Source organism: Oryctolagus cuniculus, chromosome 4 (genome assembly GCF_964237555.1).
Source record: "Oryctolagus cuniculus chromosome 4, mOryCun1.1, whole genome shotgun sequence".
NCBI classification, from domain to species: Eukaryota; Metazoa; Chordata; class Mammalia; order Lagomorpha; family Leporidae; genus Oryctolagus; species Oryctolagus cuniculus.
Window position 1 is genome coordinate 11,992,623 of NC_091435.1, and position 14,677 is coordinate 12,007,299.

Genomic DNA, 14,677 nt, shown 5'->3' on the forward strand with positions numbered 1-14,677 from the left:
GAGCCCCTGGGGATGTTCAGGGGCTCAATCAGAGCAAGGCACCACCGACCTGACAAAGTCTGGGAGACTGGAATATGAATGGGTGTGGCGAGGGCCCCGGGTCCCCAGGAGCTCCCTGGATGAGAAGTAAACCCAAAAATTCAAAGTTGCAGGCTTAAGATAGAAACCCATGAGACGTGCTAAGGACATTGAAAAATCTGTGTTTCAGTTTCACAGTGGACCTCACCGCTCCCTGACAATGCACGCATCATGACTCTGCCCGTTGCCTGTTCCCTGTGGAACCTGAAATCCAAGATGGCAAATCCAGACTTGGAGGCCATGGGCTGGGAAAATGGAGACACGTGACCTCAGAGATGAGGCATGTCGGAGAATATGGCATCCAAGGTGGCTTCCCTGAGCTGGGAAAAGGACAGCCCAGATTCCTCCAGAATAACTCATTAATTACTTTTTCCTTTTCTTTTTAAAAAGATTTATTTATTGAGAGAGAGAGGATCTTCCATCCGCTGGCCCACTCTTCAAATGGCCAAAATGCTTCAGGTCGAAGCCAGGAGCCAGGAGCTTCTTCTGAGTCTCCCACCTGGGTGCAGGGGCCCAAGGACTTGGGCCATCTTCTACTGCTTTCCCGGGCCACCAGCAGGGAGCTGGGTGGGAAGTGGGGCGGCCAGGACATGGACCGACACCAGTACTACTTTTTTCTGATGCTAGAAGTAAGACACGGTCCTTGCTGGGAACTTTGGGAAGCACACTTGGCAGAAGCAGGGGTTCGTGGTAGCCACAGTATGAGGCAGTAATGGGCCTTGCCATGGCCTGAACTGTGTTCTTCTGCCAATTTGTGTGTTGAGGTGCTACGCTGGAAGGTCTCAGACTGTGATGGAATTTGGACACGGGATGGGGTCACTAAACAATGTCATATTAGCCTGGAGTTACCATCATGGGCGAATAGGGCATGGCCTTGTAAGAGGAGACCGACCCTGGGGGCCAACACTGTGCAGTAGTAAGTTAAGCCTCTGCTGCAGTGCCAGCATCCCATATGGATGCATGTTTGTGTCCGGGCTGCTCCACTTCCCATCCAGCTCCCTGCTGATGCACCTGGGAAAGCAGTGGAGGATAGCCCAAGTCCTTGGGCCCCTGAACCCACTTGGGAGACCTGGGAGAAGCTGGGCTTCATCTTGGCCCAGCTCTGGCCCTGTGGCCATCTGGTGAGGGAACCAGCAGATGAAAGAGCTCTCTCTGTGTATCTCTCCCTCTCTCTCTCTCTGTAAAATAAATAAATAAATCTTTAAAAAAAAATAGAAAAAGGAGGAGACTGGACATAGTGGGAAGACCCCATGAAGACAGCCACCTGCAGGCCTGGGAGATGCTATTGGGCTTTCTGCCTCCTGAGGGTGGGGCACTGCTGTGGCTGAGCCCCTGTCCATGGTGCTTTGCTAAGGCCATCCTGGAAAACTTTGTTAGGGGCACACAGAGGAGGGGACAGAGGGCAGATTTGTTTTTAAGTGAAAAGTAACTTTAAGATTTTATTGTTGGTGCCGGTGCTGTGGCGCAGCCGGTTAATACCCTGGCCTGAAGTGCCGACATCCCATATAGGCGCTGGTTTGAGTTCTAGCTGCTCCACTTCCGATCCAGCTCTCTGCTATGGTCTGGGAAAGCAGTAGAAGATGGCCCAGGTCCTTGGGCCCCTGCACCCACGGGGTGGGGGGTGGGGGACCTGGAAGAAGCTCCTGGCTCCTGGCTTCAGATCGGCACAGCTCTGGCTGTTGCGGCCAATTGGGGAGTGAACCATCGGATGGAAGACCTCTCTCTCTGTCTCTACCTCTCACTGTAACTCTATCTTTCAAATGAATGAAATAAATCTCAAAAAAAAAAAAAAGATTTCATTGTCTTCACAACAGCATGGAAGCTGAGGCTGAGATCTGGATCGCGTGGCCCTGTCCCTTCTGGTCTCACCCCAGAGGGACAGGCTGACATCTCTCACTAGCCCACATGCTCTTGGATCTGCAGTGGGGCTGCACCCACTGAAGCCCCGCAGAGCCTTCTTGTGGTCGCAGCCTTTTTGTGGACATTGGCTCCGCCCACCCACTCCAGCCACTCTGCCGCTTCTCCTGACGCCGGGTTCCCTGACATACAGACGGTCTTTGCCCTCCTTGCTGTCTTACTTTGCACGGCTGCTGCTTGCCCTGCTTCTTCAGGAACTTTCTGCGTGTTTGCAAGAGTGTTGTTGGCATGGAAATGGGGAGATGCTTTCAGTGAGTCAAATCTGCAGGCCTGGGGGCAGGCACTGTGGCATTGTAGGCTGTCGCCACGTGTGACACTGGCATCCCATATGGGCACTGGTTCTAGTCCCGGCTGCTCCTCTTCCAATCCAGCTCTCTGTTCTGGCGTGGGAAAGCAGTGGAAGATGGCCCAGGCTTGGGCCTCTGCACACACGTGGGAGACCCAAAAGAAGCTCCTGGCTCCTGGCTTCGGATTGGGGCAGCTCCAGCTGTTGTGGCCATCTGGGGAGTGAACCAGTGGATCGAAGACCTCTCTCTCTCTCTCTCTCTGTAACTCTGCCTCTCAAATAAATAAATAAATCTTAGAAAAGATCTGCAAGCATTGGTGACTGGCTTTACCTGGACAGGTAGGGGTCATGGTAGTGTAGGGTGGTGCTAGTGTCCAAGCTTGGGTGGCTTGATGGGTGTCATCATCTCATCACCTGGGCAGAAGGATCCCTGAGGATGCGTTGGTGTCTTGGACCGGCTCAGTTGGAGACTCGGTGGGGAGCGTCTGGTGGCCAGCTGGGATTGTTCAGGGTTTGGGCCAGGCAGTGGCGGCAGCACAGACGCACACCAGTGCGAGTGGCAGTCGTTCTGCGGGAAGACGAGGCTGCGCAGGCGCAGAGCCGCCAGAAGCGGACAGAACCCCCGAGGGAGGCGGGCGCTGAGTTTGGCCTGCGAGCAAGGACCCATCAGTCATTGTGCTGCTGATCCGCACCGCAGCTGTTGGCGTTTATTAGGCTGATTCCAAAATATCGCCTGCCTCCCCTAATTTCTCTTTCAACCTATTGTTTAAAAATTCCCAAGATGGGCAGAGAGAGAGGACACCCCAAGTGTTAAATTGGTCAAATTAGGGGGAAGGCTGTCTCTTTAACCCAGCCCCGTGATTATTGGGTGCATATGGCGCGTGGCGCGCCGGCTTCCAGGCTCAGCCATATGTGCAGGTAAGCGAGGGGCTGTGTGGCCAGACAATGGGGCTGTTCTCACTTTTTAGCCTTCTCCCTTCTCTACCCCTCTGCCCGCCTCAAAAAATAGTCTGATCTGAACAATGGCTATCAGTGTGCGTGGCAATGTGTAGGAGATGAAGAAGGGTGTCTTCTAAGACCGTGGCGCTGTTGCTGTTACTGCTGCCCCGCCTGCCATGGTTATGGTGCACTCGGCCCAGAGTTACTCTGTTGCAGGCTGCTTCATAGCACAGAGTCCCCGGAAGGATGGCATTAAAAGAGAATGTGCACCTTCCTTCCCCAAGCCTCCTGAAGGGTCCTCCTGTTTCTCTCTCTCTCGAGGTTTAGTAGCCTTCCACTAAGACATACAATCCTTAAACTCTGGGGGATGCAACATTTTAAGTTAGCTGTCTATTTGCAGTGCCAGCTCTGGATTCGGGTTGCCTGGGTTAGAATTGTAATTCCCTCACTTGTTGCATTAGCACCATTCTAACTCTCACACGTGACTTAACTCCCGCCTCTGTTCCCTTCATTGGTAACAGTATTGTCAGATTTATGGGGAGGGTGGTGTTTAATACTATGTAGAAAGAACTTCAGTGGGACCTGGGACATAGAACAGCTCAATAAGTTTAGCTATAAGCACTTCTTAGGTATGCATATTTTGGGGTTTTTAAAAATATGCCAAGATTTTTTGTTGGATAATTAAAAACCAAAATATATGTATAAATGAGAGTCAGGCTGGTTACCCTCAGGCCTCACTGTACTAAACTCAAATGTTTAGTGCAGTCAGACCCTGAATCTGTGAATCTGTGGGTTCTCCATCTGTGGCTTCAACCCATGGTTGAATGTTTTATTATGTTTTTTATTATGTTAAAATGTTTTTATTATGTTATTTATTAGATAGAGGAGAGAGAGAGAGAGACCTTCCATCTGCTAGTTCACCCAACAGCTGAGGCTAACCCAGGACAAAGCTAGAAGCCTGGAACCCCATCCGGGTCTCTCACACGGGTGGCAGGGACGGATGCACTTGGGCCATCTTCCGTTACTTTCCCAGATGCATTAACAGGGAGCTGGACTAGAAGTGGAGCTGCTGGGTCTGAACCGGTGCCCATACGGGATGATGGCTTCCCAGGTGGTGGTTCAGCTTTCTATACCACAATGCCAGCCCCTAGAAAATGTTTAAAAGTTTCTTCTATACTGAAGAAGTGCAAGCTTGTTTTTCTTGTTATTATTCCCTAAACAGTATGGCATACAACTATCTACATAGCACTTATATTGTAGTGGGTGTTACAAGTAGTCTAGAGTTGATTTAAAGTACACAAGAAGATGTACACAGGCTCTAGACAATCACTACCTCCTTTTATTTTATTTTTTTATCCTTTTGTTTATTGACTTGAGCATCCTCGGATGCAGGTATGGGAGAGGGTCCTGGGACCAAGCCCCAGAGGATTCTGGGTGATGACTGTGTTTGTTGAATACTCTCCGGAACATCAGCACCCATGAACTCCCCTGCACTTGTTCTTTTTCACCATCTCTGCTCGTCCCTCTGCATCCCACCCACCCCAGCTACCAGCCTGTCAGTTCTTGGAGAGATTATTTCCTGCTGCAAAAACAAAACAAAACAAACAAACAAACAAACCCATGCCTTTGCTACCTCCTTAGGACAGTGTGTGAGAGAGCCCAGCCAACTTCTGTAAGTTCTTTCCCAAGCGGGGTTGCCCTTTTCTGCTAAAGTGTGGAGTTCTGCTTTGAGGAAAGTTCTTCACGCCCATTCCCCACGTGGAAGATGCCAGCCTGCCTCCCGCCTGATGTTTTATGAAGACAAAATTAATGAAGCCGGCAGAGATGCGGGGTGGGGGTGGGGACTCATTTAGAAACCTGGTGTGGTTGCCTTTCATTTGTTGACAATGTGGAATTCGTGGGGGGAGGAGAGGGGTGCAGGGCACAGCACGGCCATGCTCACCCAGGCCTTGCATTAATGGGGTAACAGCTGAACTAAGTGTTCGGAGCGAACACATCAAAGACTGTAGTCTTTGAGATACCATTTCTTCTATTCTGTGATGTCAAAGGTGACTGCAAATGCGTCCAGTGCTTTCTGGGTGGCATTGTTTAGGACGCTGGCCCCAGCAGATGGCCCCCAAATGCACCTCAGCCTGGTAGAGCAGGGACCACATGGGATGGCATAGCCTTCTCATTAGCAAATGGAAAAAAAAAAGCAGGGATGAGAAAGGAGAGAGATGAAAAGAATACACAAAGACATTTACATATTTACATTGTCTCCTTCGCATTGCGAATTCTCCTTCAGCTGAAGTGTCAGTGGGCTGGCTTCTCTCCTTCTGTTTGTGTGTTTACTTGTGCTAAATAGATTATGGTAATCAGGCGCATAAATGCATGCAACTGTTATTATGGCATTTTAATCACAGAGTTTTTCACTGGAAGCCTTCATTAGAATTCTCATAATCTTACTTGTTAGTGTAACAAACAGTAATAAATGCCAAGGAGCTTGGATTAAGGCAGGAGGCATTCAGACTTTAAAAGAAGAATATGGAAATGTTGTCAAATCTGAGCATTACTTATTGAAATGTCACATAAACAGTTCGGGACTCGAAATATCTTACTCATTATAAGGATAGGGAACCAAGCAACCCGAAGATGATAATTATATCTTTCTACCAAACACTATAAGCATATGCCCTCCGTATATTTCAACTAACTCTTCTTAAATAACCGGCTGGTCCCATCTACAGTCCTGGCCATAATTCATTATTGAGATAAATTGGAGAAACGTATCAATTACACCATTTTGTTTATTTTATGCTTAGTGGTTTTGTGAACATGAATCTGTTAGGAAAACTCCCTAATTCTCATTGTCTTTCAAATTTGCATGATGATTTGGCAAGTTGCAAGGAAAAACTGCAGATTTTTTTTGTTTTTCCTAAGAAGCAACATCATAGCCATGAACTTGACCCACTCTTTCTGAAAACAGTGTGGTCCTGCAAACAAGTGCATGCGCAGGGGTGGTCCTCATTTTGCTCAAGCCCAGACAATTCAGATCTAAGTTCTGGGGGAAACGCCCTGTTTTTCCTTCTCTGCTGCTGTGTGACAAACTCTCCCAGGAATTAGCGGCTACAAACAACAGCAGTGCATTCCTTCTCATGATTCTGCCAAAGCTTGAGATGTCTCCAAAGAGGACCTGAGGCCCTGGCCCAGAGTCCCGAGTGAATCCCCGGTTGGGCCTTCCAGCTGTGCCTGGTGAACTGCCTGGGAGGCCTGCAGGTGGATTGCTGCTCATGGTGCTTGGGCTCCTCCCCACTCACAAGTCTCTTGAAGGGACCCTTGGTGCACCTGCCACAGGAAAGCTCCCACCTCCTTCTCACGGGGCCCTGGACCAGCTGGGGATGGGGGAGGCTGGCCCTGCCTTGGAGACCCAGTTGAGGGCATCCCTCCACAGCTACACATTCAGCGACACTGTGTTGGTCACTGGAACTGGCCGAGATGGGGAGCCGGTTGTTAGCACTCCGCAGCACGCCACCGCCCTGACCACGGAATGTGCCTGGGCCACCTCATTGCACCCTTGTCCTCCTGTCTTCTAATCATAATGTCTGGGACTTGATAGGAAGTCTATACATGCTTCTTTGGTTTAAGATTTATTTATTTATTTGGTAGGCAGAGTTAGACAGAGATACAGAGAGAGAAGTCTTCCAACTGCTGGGTGACTCCCCAAATGGCAGTAATAACCAGGACTTGGCCAGGCCAAAGCCAGGAGCCAGGAACTTCTTCTGGATCTCCCACATGGGTGCAGGGGCCCAGGGACCTGGGCCATCTTCTGCTACTTTCCGAGGTGCATCCGCAGGGAGCTGGATCAGAAGTGGAGCAGCCAGGACTTGAACCGGCGTCCATAAGGAATGCCCTACCCGCAATGCCACAACACTGGCCCCCAGTAAATGCTTCTTAAGTGAATGACAGAGCTAGACTTTCATCATCTCCATTTTACAGATGAAGAAACTGAGGCACAAAACTGTTCAGAACTTGTCCAACGTGACCCAGCTAGGGAGGCCTGGAGCCAGGACTTGGATGCAGGCTCCCAGTCTTAAATGTGCTTGGCGGGCTGAGGGATGGAGGAGACTGACCTCGAAGGCTGCCAGGGCCTGGTCCCACCCACCCAGGACTGGGCAGGCATCACCAGCTGCTTTGGTCCAGCTGATGCATTCAGTGAGGGCAGTGGACTCACACGCGGGGAGCTGCCCATGGCTCTCGGCCCTAACTCTGTGGCAGCACAACCAGGAGGCAGTGTTGCGTGAGATTTTAGAGCACAGCTTTAGGGTCCAACAGCCCTGGATTCAAATGCCAGTGCCGGCTCCCCAGCATCCTGGAAAGCAAAGAGGCGGGCCGGCGCCGCGGCTCACTAGGCTAATCCTCCCCCTGCGGCACCGGCACACTGGGTTCTAGTCCTGGTCGGGGCACCAGATTCTGTCCCGGTTGCCCCTCTTCCAGGCCAGCTCTCTGCTGTGGCCCGGGAGTGCAGTGGAGGATGGCCCAAGTGCTTGGGCCCTGCACCCCATGGGAGACCAGGAGAAGCACCTGGCTCCTGCCTTCGGATCAGCATGGTGCGCCGGCCGCAGCGTGGCGGCCATTGGAGGGTGAACCAACGCAGGGCGCTCCACTTAACCACTTAGGAAGCACTTACGGCTGCCTGCTGGCTCAGGCTGGGGTTGGAGTCTTGGCTTCCTGCCTCTGCTTCCTCGGTGCTGCTGCTCCTCCGGGCTCCCACTGCAGCAGCCCAGCTTCTGCATCAGAAGGAGAATCGTCCATTTGCAAGGGCCCTGGGGTTGACTCCTCTTGGCCCTGATTAGCGCACATGCTGGTTCCAAGGGCTGGCACTGTGGCGTAGCAGCTAAAGCCACCGCCTGCAGTGCCTGCATCCCATATGGGTGCTGGTTTGAGTCCCGGCTGCTCCACTTCCGATCTAGTCCTCTGCTATGGCCTGGGAAAGCAGCAAAGATGGCCCAAGTCCTTGGGCCCCTGGCTCCTGGCTTTGGAGTGGCACAGCTCCAGCCATTGTGGCCATCTGGGTAACAATCCCAAGGATGGAAGACCTCTCTGTAATTCCGCCTGTCAAATACATAAATAAATCTTCAAAAAAAAAAAAAAAGAACATATGCTGGTTCCAGTCACAGGGACCTGGTTGTCCAGGCCCAGGTCATGGGCCACCCCCTGGGTGAATGGACAGAAGTCCAGCCCGAGAAGACCCAAATGGGCAGGAGATGAGGGAGGGTGACTGTCCCCGCCTCCTCCCCACCAGGGAATTAGTGTCAGGTCAAGGAGGGAAGGTTGATGGGCATTGCTATTTTATTTTTAATATTTATTTATTTTAAAGGCAGAATTACAGAGAAATTACAGAGAGAGAAGGGGGAGAGACAGGGAGAGATATTCCATCTGCTGGTTCACTCCCCAAATGGCCACATGGCAGGAACTGGACTGATCTGGAGCCAGGAGCCAGGAGCCAGGGGCTTCTTCTAGGCCACCCACGTGGGTGCAGGGGTCCAGGCACTTGGACCATCTTCCACTGCTGCCCCAGGTGCATTAGCAAAGAGATGCCCAGACTTATAGGACTGAGGTAAAGATCAGAGGGCATATGGGGCTGGCATCGTGGTGCAGTGGGTTAAGCCACCCCTTATCCCAGCATCCCATATCAGAGCACTGGTTCAAGTCCTGGCTGCTCCACTTCCTATCCAGCTCCCTGCTAATGCACCTGGGGAAGTAGTGGAAGAGGGCCCAAGTATTGCACCCACATGGGAGACCCCGATGGAGTTCTGAGCTCCTGGCTTCTGCCTGGCCCAGCTCTGGCTGTGGTAGCCATTTGAGGGAGTGAACCAACAGATGGAAGATCTTTCCTTGTGTCTCTCCCTCTCTCTTTGTCATTCTGCCTTTCAAATAAGAAAAAAAAATCTCAAAAAAAAAAAAAAAGATGAAATACCACAGAGGACCTGGCATATAGAATCACTCAGTGCATGAGTTATTTGCGGTATTAAATTTAGTTGGTACTTAACACATGCCAAGAACTGTGCTAAGTGCTAGAAATACAGTGTGTGGCTTAATTTTCCCAACAAGTTAGTGAGGTATGCGTTGTATCCCCAGTTTACAGATGTGGAGACTGAAGCTCGCAAACGGTGCATGACATTTTATCTTCATCCGCAGCTGGGAAGTGGATTCAAACAGCTCCATCGGCATCTCACGTGCCATGTTATCTGCTACACTCCACTGCCTCCTACAACAGTGACCGAGGCTCGGTGCTCAACCCAGACGCACCAGCCCCAGTGTGTGAGCCTCAGGGTTCAACAGTAATGCCACCTTTCACTAACCCAGTAGAATTCATAATTTGATGAGTTTTTTACAGATTATTTTGCTTGAAAGGTAGAGTGACAGAAAGAGAGAGGGGGAGAGAGAGAGAATCTTTCATTGCAATAGCCAAAGGTAGGTAGGGCGGAAGTCAAGAGCCAGGAACTCCATCTGGGTCTCCCACGTGGGTGGCAGGGACCCAAGCCCTTGAGCCAACATCTGCTACCTCCCAGGAACACTAACAGGAAGCAGGACTGGAAGCACGGAGTAGCTGGGACTTGAACAAACATGCTTAAAGGATGCAGTTGTCCCAAGTGACAGCTCAACCTACTGCACCACAACGCCCAGCCCAGGTTATGCATTAATTCTATGTACACGGGAGGGACGTGAGAGATCGGATGTTGCCCAAAGATGGCAGGAAAAGCCTTTGAATTCAGTCTTCAACGTGACATTCAAATTATGCTGTTCTTCCAAGAGCATGCATCAAAGTCTGTGTCTGGATATCTTTATTTGCATTTCAAACTAAAAATATAATTCAGGCAACGTTCTAGATGGTGTGGTAGGACCTCTTCATTGCCCACCTAAGCCCATCTCCTCCTCCTCCTTTCCAACAAAGCCCTAACTTGTTTGTGGGGCCATCGTGAGCTTCCCAGGCTCCTTTGCAGCCATACATGGCCGGCTGGCCCACTAAGAGGAAGAAAGTCTCAAGCTAAAACCAGACAGCCTGATTCTGCAGCAGCTCTGGCCTGCCTACCTGGAGACTTTGGACTCTGCGAAGATACTAATGTGCTCTATCTCACCCTGGTCATCTTACCTTTCAAGTCAGGTTAAAAAAAGCAGCTGTCATGGATGAGCACTTTCCACTCTCTGTTGGCCAAGAATATTTTTCTTAGCAATTGCCCAGAGAATACTTACTTGGTTTCTATTGCCCGGCTGTTTACTTTGTTAATCAATTTAGCTTCATCCTGCAAGGAGAGAAATCTTTGAATGCTTCCCTCCCAAGTGGCTCCATAGAAGGTTGAAAGGAGCCTCTTCCAGGTCCCCCACATGGGTGCAGGGGCCCAAGGACTTGGGTTGTCTTCTACTGCTTTCCCAGGCCATAGCAGAGAGGTGGATCGGAGGTGGAGCAGCCAGGACTTGAACTGGCACCCACATGGGATGCCGGCACTGCATACAGTGGCATTACTCATTATGCCATAGCACCAGCCAAGCCGCTCTGCTTCCGAATCATCTCTTGCTAATGGCCTGGGAAGGCAGCGGATGATAATCCAAGTGCTTGGGCCTCTGCTACCCACGTGGGAGACCCAGATGGAGTTTTTGGCTCATGGCTTTCAGCTGGCCTGGCCTTGGTCCTTTGTGGCCTTTTGGGAGAGTGAACCAGTGGATGGACGATATCCTTCTGTGTCTCTGAGTGTTTCCCTCTGTCTCTGTCACCCTGCCTTTCCAATAAATAAATACATCTTTCAAAATTTTATCTTATTATTTATTTGAAAGGCAGAGCGAAAGAGAGAGAGGGAGAGGGAGACAGAGAGAGAGGTCTTCCCCTGAGCTGGTTCACTTCCCAAATGGCCACAATGGCCAAGCCAAAGCCTGGAATCAGGAGCTTCTCCGGGTCTCCCACATGGTTTCAGGGGCCCAGGCACTTGGGCCATCTTCTACTGCTTTCCCAGGCCATTAGCAGAGAGCTGGATCAGAAGTGGAGGAGCTGGGACTTGAACTGGCACCCATAGAGGATGTTGGCATCAAAGGCGGCAGCTTTACCCACTATGCCACAGCGCCAGCCCCTGTAAATAAAGCTTTTAAAAATTAAAAGAAAAAACTGATAACACCTGTTGCAGATTAGTTCAGGCCTCCTTTTATGTGTTTATGCAGGGCTATGTGTGTGAGAGAACAGGAGAGCAAGAGAGAGAGAGAGGGAGAGAGAGAGAATCAGTTTGTTGATTTGCATTTTTTTTTAAACTAGGATTTTTGAATAGGGTGCAACTCATAGGCAATTGGGAGAGAGTTTTTTAAATTCTTATTTATTTATTTTGAGAGGCAGAGAAACTGAAAGAGACAGCTGACAGAGAGCTAGCCGCTAGTTCACTCTCCAAATGCCGTAATGGCTGGGGCTGGGCTGGACCAAAGCAAGCAGCCAGGAACTCATTCAGGCCTCCCACGTGGGTATCGGGAACCCAGTTACTTGAGTATCCTGTCTGATGTCTTTATAATCTTGAGTCTTCTGATCCTTAAATATGGTCTACTTCTCCACTTCGTTAGCACTTCTTTCTTTCTTTTTTTTTATTTGACAGGCAGAGCTAGACAGAGAGAGAGAGAGAGAGAGAGAGAGAGAGAGAGAGAGAGAAAGGTCTTCCTTCTGTTGGTTCACCCCCCAAATGGCTGCTACGGCCGGCACGCTGTGCTGATCCAATGGCAGGAGCCAGGTGCTTCTCCTGGTCTCCCATGCGGGTGCAGAGCCCAAGCACTTGGGCCATCCTCCACTGCCTTCCCAGACCACAGCAGAGAGCTGGACTGGAAGAGAGGCAACTGGGACAGAACCAGCGCCCCAACTGGGACTAGAACCCAGAGTGCCAGCGCCGCAAGGTGGAGGATTAGCCTAGTGAGCCACGGTGCCAGCCTAGTTTGCACTTATTTCATCTCAGAAATAGTTTGTAGTTTTCAATCTACAGACCTTAGACATCTTGTGTCAGATGTATCCCTAAAAATTCCTTTCTAGTGATCTCGTAGAAGATGTTTCGATTTTCAATTCTTTGTTGCCAGCATACAGAGGCAGAATATCAGCCCTATATCCCGCAATTTTGTCAGTTCTAATAACCTTTGGATTTTCTTCATGGCAGATCATGCCCTCTGTAGGGAATAAGCCAGCAACTAGAGGACAGATTTGTTTCTTTCCAAAAGGAATGCCTCTGTTTCTCTTTCCTGCTTATTGCTCTGGGTGGGGTCTGTAGGAGAGGGTTGAGTAGGAACAGCGAGGACAGAAATTCTTTCCTGATCTTGGGGAGAAAGTGTTCATTCCTGTGGCATCACATTTGATGCTGTCAGCTGCTTTTCTTAAATTCCTTTTATTAGATTGAAGAATTTCCTTTCTATTCCTGATTTGTGAGCTCATACCAAGAATGCAATTTTTTGGTCAATTACCTTTTATGCACCTATTAAAATGATAATATGGTATTCTGTGTTAATTTGGTGAATTACATAGGTTTCTTTTACAAATGTAAACCAACGTTGTCTTCCTGGGATAAGCCCTACTTGGTCATGATGTGTTATCTTTTCTGTATATCATTTGGATTTAAATTTTTATTTGTTTTCACTTATTTGAAAGGCAGAGAGACAGAGAAAGATAGATGGAGATCTTTCATCTTCTGGTTTCCTCCCCAAATGCCTGTGAGAGCCAGGGCTGCACTGGGCCAAAGCCAGGAGCCCAGAACTCAATCCAGGAACCCAACTGCTTGTGCTGTCATATTGCTGTCTCCCAGGGTGCACGTTAGCAGGAATCTAGACTCAAGAGCAGAGCCAGGACTTGAATCCAACACTCTGATATGGAATACAGGTATCCCAAGTAGTGCCTTAGCTATTGGCTGATGCTGCCCCAATGTTTCCAGATATTATCAGATTCAATTTGCTAAGATGTTTGTGTCTAGATATAGATAGGATGTTGGTTTATAGAGAAATTATATTAACCTTGCTTTATTGTTAATCAAATTGGAACTCCAAATGATTAAAAACCCATTCCACAGTGTGAATAACTGGCTTCAAGGGCCAGGATTTTTTTTTTTAACTTTTTAAATTAAATTTTCTTATTTATATAAATGGAACACATTTCATGTATCTTATACATACAGTTTCTTAAAAAGATTTATTTATTTATTTATTTATTTATTTATTTATTGACAGGCAGAGTGGAAAGTGAGAGAGAGACAGAGAGAAAGGTCTTCCTTTACCGTTGTTCACCCCCCAGTGGCCGCTGCGGCTGGTGTGCTACAGCCAGCGCACCGCGCTGATCCGAAGGCAGGAGCCAGGTGCTTCTCCTGGTCTCCCATGCGGGTGCAGGGCCCAAGCACTTGGGCCATCCTCCACTGCACTCCCGGGCCACAGCAGGGAGCTGGACAGGAAGAGGAGCAACTGGGATAGAATCTGGCACCCCGACCAGGACTAGAACCTGGTGTGCCGGTGCCGCAGGCGGAGGATTAGCCTATTGAGCCACGGCACCAGCCTTAAAAGATTTATTTTTATTATTTTTATTTGAAAGACAGAGTTACAGAGAGAGGTAGAAACACAGAGAGAGGTCTTCCATCCACTGGTTCACTCCCCAGATGGCCACAACGGCCAGAGCTGTGCCAATCTGAAGGCAGGAGCCAGGAGCTTCTTCCGGGTCTCCCACGTGGGTGCAGGAGCCCAAGGACTTGGGCCATCCTCTACTGCTTTCTCAGGCCATAGCAGAGAGCTGGATAGGAAGAGCAGCAGCCGGGACTAGAACAGGCGCCCATATGGGATGCCGGCACTTCAGGCCAGGGCTTTAACTCATTGTGCCACAGCGCTGGCCCCTCATACATACAGTTTTAAGTACATAATGACACTTCCCACCCCATCCTCCCTCCCTCCCACCTTTTCTCCTGCTTCCTTTCTTATTTTTCTTTTAATTTTTGCAATAATATGCTTTTTTTTCTTTAAGAACAAGTTTTATCATTAATTGAAGAAGCCCCTAAGGAGACAGGCAATGGAGCTGGCCATTTAGGTTCATCTAAAACTTACGAGACATAAGAATATTGTCCACTTAATGCACTAATATGAAGTAGATCTTTGAGAACAAGTTTTACAGTTAACTCTCATAATACCACTCTCTGAGGACGGAGGTCCTGCCTGGGAAGTTAGTGCACAGTGACTCCTGTTGTTAGTTTAACAATTAACACTCCTATGTAGGATGTCAGTGATCACTCAAGGCTCTCAACATGAGCTGTGTAGGCTATGGGAGCCTTTTGAGTCCACAAACTCCAGGGCCAGGATTTGAACTTGGGTCTATTTCGAAAAAATGCTTTCCATTACAATCTACTATTTCTCAACTGAAAAGACACAAGGGTCACACCTAATAGTTAAGTATCCTTACTGATGAAATGAAACAAAATGTCAATGAAGAATGTA